The sequence below is a fragment of the Chiloscyllium punctatum genome, chromosome 42 (genome assembly GCF_047496795.1).
Source record: "Chiloscyllium punctatum isolate Juve2018m chromosome 42, sChiPun1.3, whole genome shotgun sequence".
NCBI classification, from domain to species: domain Eukaryota; kingdom Metazoa; phylum Chordata; class Chondrichthyes; order Orectolobiformes; family Hemiscylliidae; genus Chiloscyllium; species Chiloscyllium punctatum.
The window spans coordinates 19,000,691-19,006,690 of NC_092780.1; the positions used below are offsets into that span (position 1 = coordinate 19,000,691).

General features: G+C 35.4%; 1 protein-coding gene across 3 annotated transcripts in view; it reads right to left on the reverse strand.

The window, feature by feature from the left end:
- The window catches only part of etv4 (ETS variant transcription factor 4), a 106,603-nt gene extending 101,192 nt beyond the window's left edge, over positions 1-5,411 (reverse strand). Inside the window, exon 1 of one of the 3 annotated variants that reach the window (XM_072561578.1) lies at positions 5,193-5,411. The gene's annotated coding sequence lies outside the window, so the exon portion shown is untranslated. Of the gene's footprint in view, positions 1-3,710; positions 3,785-5,192 lie in introns of those variants that run through there. The other 2 variants (XM_072561575.1, XM_072561576.1) reach the window with 2 other exon arrangements.
- Positions 5,412-6,000: the final 589 nt, after the last annotated feature.

The window sequence follows — 6,000 nt, forward strand, 5'->3', positions numbered from 1 at the left end:
CTGCTAATCAAATTTGCCTTGCTTCGCAGAACTGTTACCAAGGTTGCACTGCAATATTCAAGGGAATAATCTGAAAATTATCTGACTGCTAGCAAATATTTTCAACAACTTTTCATTCTTCATTGCAGTTTAGAATGTATGGAAATGTCTGCTTTGAAAATAGATTACAGTATCAAAAGATAACAAACAGACTCATTAGCAGATGGTGCATTCGTGCAAGATTAATTCAGGTGTACATTGAAGATGCTATATAAATGCAAGTCCCTATTGTAGTTTAGGCAAAACATCTTGTAAGTATAGATGAAATGAATACATTTTAACTTCTTAAATTCTTGCATTCAAACAAATTATGTGAACTTTACAAAGAACTAAAGCACAAAATCCATTGTTTTCTGTGTGTAATTTAATGGTATCATTATTATAGCTCAGGTATATTCACATTATGGCCAATACTGAAGTATTAGCATTTCTTCTTGCAAAACAATGTCAATGTGCTTTTAGTGGTTAATCCTTTTAGATCTTCAAGTTTGCAAATGTTATATCTAAACTCTGAAGCGTATTCAGTAGCCAGGTCTCTTACCCAAACCAATAATCCCCATCTACTGAGTTTCAAATTAAATTTTATTACCAGTGAGTCTAAAGACAAATTAAAATGTTAAAATTATAATACTCAATTCATTTACTCCATGTGTGCATTGTTTAGGCCTATATTCTCCATCGGATGTAACTGAAAATGAAGTTGCTGCTAACCCAGTGATGTGAATGATTCATAAAAGATAGAATGATTACAGTATCTAGTTCAGTTTAAGTTTGATGGCATAAATGGACTTACCTCTCCTTGTCCAGTTGGACTCTAGTGTGTTATTTTTCTGTTATAAAATTATTGAATGACTTGAAAGTGTCAGAAACTTATTATGCCTGGATATTTTACATACTATGCTTTCAAATAGTGAAAACTATCATTGTGTGTCATGGGCAACTCAGGTTTTGAACAATGTTGTGCAGTGTCTTGCAATTACATTCTTTGATGCTATCTATCTTAACATGAAAAATACAAATAATGCTTTGCAGAAGTAAATTTATCAGTACAAGGCTGGAAAATACACAGTTCCATTCCAAATCTCACAAAACAGGCAGAAAACAGTGCACAGTCTGAATACAAAGGTGGAATTGCAAGCTGGATTGCTATTCTTTTCTGGTTAATTAATATTAATAAAATACAATGATCACTGGGCATTGACATTCATCATTGTGCCTCTAAATTCCTGACCTTTTTTCTCATATACTGAATAAAATCACTGATAATGAATAGGAAAATTTTCATAAATATTTTGGAAGAGTCACATAAAGATGGCTATTTGAGTAATGTAATTCAAAACAAAACAATGGCAAGTAACATTGACAAGGTTTCTTTTTAAACTGGCCCTCAGAAATACTATATCTAAATGCATATGTGCCACTGTTTTGGCCATTTTTCTCCATATACTTTTGCAGAAGCATATTCATTGAGTATGTAATTCAAAGAAGGATTGCTCATGAAAAAGCCAAATTCAAACTGAGCCACCTATGTCTTAAATTATTTTTTCCAATAAAAATAAATTGATAGAACTTAATGGAACTCAATGTAAAGTGAATGCTTCACATTATGTGAAGATCATATGAATTTATACTTTTACACATGTGGCAAAAAAAAGTCACTTGCAAATTACAGAGTTATCTTCATATATTCAACTTGGGTTTGATGTTTCCCTCCTTTGCACAAGTACTGCAGTCGCACATCTGTGTGATATTCTATAAGCGCCTACTGATAATGTCTATAGGCAATGCTTTCTATCAAAATGTCTGAAAAACATGATGGGGTGATAAGCAAAAAAAAAAATTCAAATTGGAGCATGATTCCACATGGTGAGAATGCTGCGTTTTCCTCTAAATCTCTCTCCGATTTAAAATGTAACAATGAATGAATTAGAGAAGCCATGGAAACAACAGAAAATCATGAACATGCAATGTTTCACTAATGTGGCCTGGTAATAAGAAAAATGGCATTATGTTAGGAATATACATATTCTGTCAAAAAGATTTTCTAATATATTTCTAAAGGGACAGAAAAGGACAAATGTTGAGTTATCTGCTAACACTCACCTTACATTGACAATAGGAAGTTGGGGAGTACTTACATTGTTGATACAAGTTGATATTTTACATTGTACTAAATTGAGTTTCATGGTCATTGCCAGTAATTTCAATCTTTTTTTTAAAAATAAGCTCAGTGTGTAAATACACCAAAGATTGAGACTCTGAGCTATATCTGCACAGTGGTTAGCACTGCTGCCTCACAGCACCAGAGACCCGGGTTCAAATCCCACCTTGGGCAACTGTCTGTGTGGCGTTTGCATATTCTCCCCGTGTCTGCGTGGGTTTCCTCCGGGTGCTCCGGTTTCCTCCCACAGTCTAAAGATGTGCAGGTTAGGTGAATTGGCCATGCTAAATTGCCCGTAGTATTAGGTGAAGAGGTAAATGTAGGGGGAATGGGTTCGGGTGGGTTGCTCTTCGGAGGGTCGGTGTGGACTTGTTGGGTCGAAGGGCCTGTTTCCACATTATAAGTAATCTAATCTACTCAGATTAAGAGCATCTCAATGTAATTATTGTGTAAAACAGAAATGGCTAAAGAAACTCTAGAGAGAAAACAGAGTTAATACTTCTGGTCCATTCACCCTTATTTATTATCTATTTTAAGTTCACAGATGTCAGTCAATGTATGAGGCTAAACTGGCTGCAGTGCCCACAGACTAGCAAGTGAGAAATCAAAAACTCTTGCTCTTTATTTAACGATCCTTGCTTGAAAGTACATCCAAACATGTATCAGCTAACAATGAGATCAACCTCAACTGTAATACTATGCACAGTCAATTGACCTTTAAGTACTCACTGGCTAGATCACCATAAGAATGATCACTTGTCAAAGATATCAGGGGGCTTCTGGCACCTGTAAAACTGTCTCTAAACATATCAACAGTTTCCAGAAAGTGGATTTTAAAGGGGTAGAATGTTCCTACTTAAATAACCAGTACTCATAGCACCTTTAATATAGTAAAATAACCCATAAAGCAATATGGTCAGTCTTCATACATCTACGCACAGTGATGTGGTCAACATTACTATATCTAGGTTTAGTCACTTCTAAATTTTCCTTCCTTTCCCCAAGCGTTGTATACAATAAGACTCTAATGTCTATTGTTTCAGCAGTTTGATTCCTCTTGTGACATCTAGGAAGATCATTTGAGACAACTGTGGGATTAGACATTGTCAGCAATTAATGTTTTGCAGAAAGTGTCATTCGTGTTTATGAACAAGACAATCAAATAGGATTGCTGGGTGTTCAGTACTTCTGAAGAGCAAGTTGGGAATTTAGATGAACATTCAACACACAACTAAATAAATTGCCATTAAAGTCATTGAGTAAAATTGACCAAGATCATCACTCCTGATGATTGTTAATTTATACCCAAATGGAAGAATATGAGTGCAGAATTTAGGTGAGGACTAGAGTGTGTTAGATGTCCTAATATTCAAATAATATGCTGAGAGGAACAAGAGAATAATTAGCACTCTAATTATACCCCAATGGCTCCCAACATAAGTGAGGGAAGAAAAGTTCAAACATCAGAAGTTGGTAATATAGTAAAAATTGCACAAATTTCCAATCTTACCACAGTTTATCAGTCCCAGTCTAGCTGCTAAATGAGGTACCCCAGTCAATGTGCAATAATTATGATGCAATAACTGACATCTTCTACTGAAAGACAGAAGGAATTTAAGAACAGGGTAAAAGCAAAGAGTCCACTTTATGATAGCATCAATACTTACAGCAACATCGACAAATCCAAAGAACAAACTATTACCAGGCTATATAATGCACTTTCAAGTACTTTTCAAAATAAATCCTGCTTATTACAGCAAAGTTCTCTTCCATTAGAATCACTCTGTTTCACATCATGACAACGTAATTCTCTGACACTTAAGGATTTATGACCCATTTCCCCCCATTATAAACAGAAAGCCCATCTATGAAAAAGACCAATTATGGCTTGCGGCTGAGGTGTTTTAGATGCCTCTTCAGTGAAACATCTAAACCTTAATATTTTCCATCACTTTATTCCTTCTTTCTTTCTACAGGTCACTAAAACATCCATGTTCGAACACAGTCCATCTGACACTCATTATCAACACATTGAAACATCCCATATCTCAGAGACAATGGAAAGATAGAGAGAGAGAGGTACGATTGAACAAAAACTGCAAAGTTTCAATAGTCATAAAAAGGTTAAAGATCTACAATTACTTTTGTCTCCAACGGTATTGAACAAAAAAAAATGCAAAGGCCTGTTTTCCACAATAAACAAAGTTCCATTCTTTGCTATTGAGGCGAACAACCTTTAGGCACCAAACTCTCTAATTAGACTACAGCTGGATAATATTAATAATTTACATATAAATAGCCTTCAATCTACGTTTTCCGATCTGTATGAGTTAAGAATTGAATGACTAAAAATTAATGAGATATTAATCAAATTGCATTGAAAATAGGAATGAGCATGTGGTTGCTAAAATTAAAAAAAAAGCAAGCGCCATACTCGACTACTTTACTGTTAAAAACTCTTTCTGCCTCAGTCCTGAATACTTTTGCAATAGCGAAAGCCTAAATCGGTAAATAAGTATCAGATAGCATTTAAATATTTGGTAACGTTTTAATTCTCAAAGACAGCTTGAAGAGGATAACTGAATTTTGATATCATTTGCAGCAAGTCAGATGTTCTTTGTAATCAGGCAGGGGATTTGGTAACTAGCAATGTCTTTGCAAACAGCCCATTTGCAAACATGAACTTTCGTTTTAAAATATAATTAATTAATTTCTTCCCATTTCTGCAAAAGATGCGCTCAATATTCAATGTTATTTTAAAATAATTTGAAATGATAGTGGATTTAAATGCGCCCTGTCTCAGGTTGGCTACTGGGGCAGTGTAGCTTTAAGCATTTCCACTGTCATTGCCCAGCGCTTCATGTTTATCCGGATCAGACGAATAAACCACAAAGCAGATCATCGTGCGATAAGCACCAAACGTCAGGGGCTGGAAGGGATGAATAAACTGCTGCAACAAGAAATTAAACTTCATCTAAAAGTATGATCTCACCTGATTTATGGAACTGTTTTGGCTGATGCAACATAAATCCCCGGAATCGGAGAGCTGCATATGTAAAGTTTTTTTTTTAATTAAGTCTGTGCAGCCGACTTCAGTGATGGTTTCAAAAGACTTGTTTTTCTTGCTCCAGTCAGTTGTTTGCCCAAGGGATTCGGCGATTGGTTCATTTCCTCTTTCACGGGCTCAGATTTCGTGTCTTTTTTTAAATGAATGACCTGACTTAGTCAATGACATGACATTAACAAAGATTCCAGCCTATGAGAGGTGAGAATCGAGGTGTTATATTACCTGGAGATGGAACACCCACCCCCAGCTCGAAAACCAATCAGGATCCAGAAGCTCTGTTCCATTCATAGTTCTGATCCTCTGCCATGGCCTCTCATTCACAAAAAAAAACTTTCAAGGGGTCATTGATAAAATCTGGAAGCGGTGGAAGTATTTATTCAGACCTTTTTTTAAAGAGAAGACTGAATTTTGTTAGAATCAAATTTTTCAAAGCGGAGTTTTTGTACATAAAGTTTCTTAGTTATAGAGTTTGAAGAACAAGTTCATTAATTAACAGGTATCCCTTGTTATTTTTTTCAGATCTAGCTCCAACATGATACACAGTGGAGCACTGTTTACAGAGAAAAGCTGGAGTCAATTTGCATTTAAATCTTGCCTTAAGTTACATAGGATTATGAGGCATCAGGCATTCATAAGAATTGCATCATAGAAATATTTCTGCAGCTTATTTTCCACAGACTACTTGGTGCATATGTGTGACTTAACCCTTTTAATCACCTCCATCCTCAACACA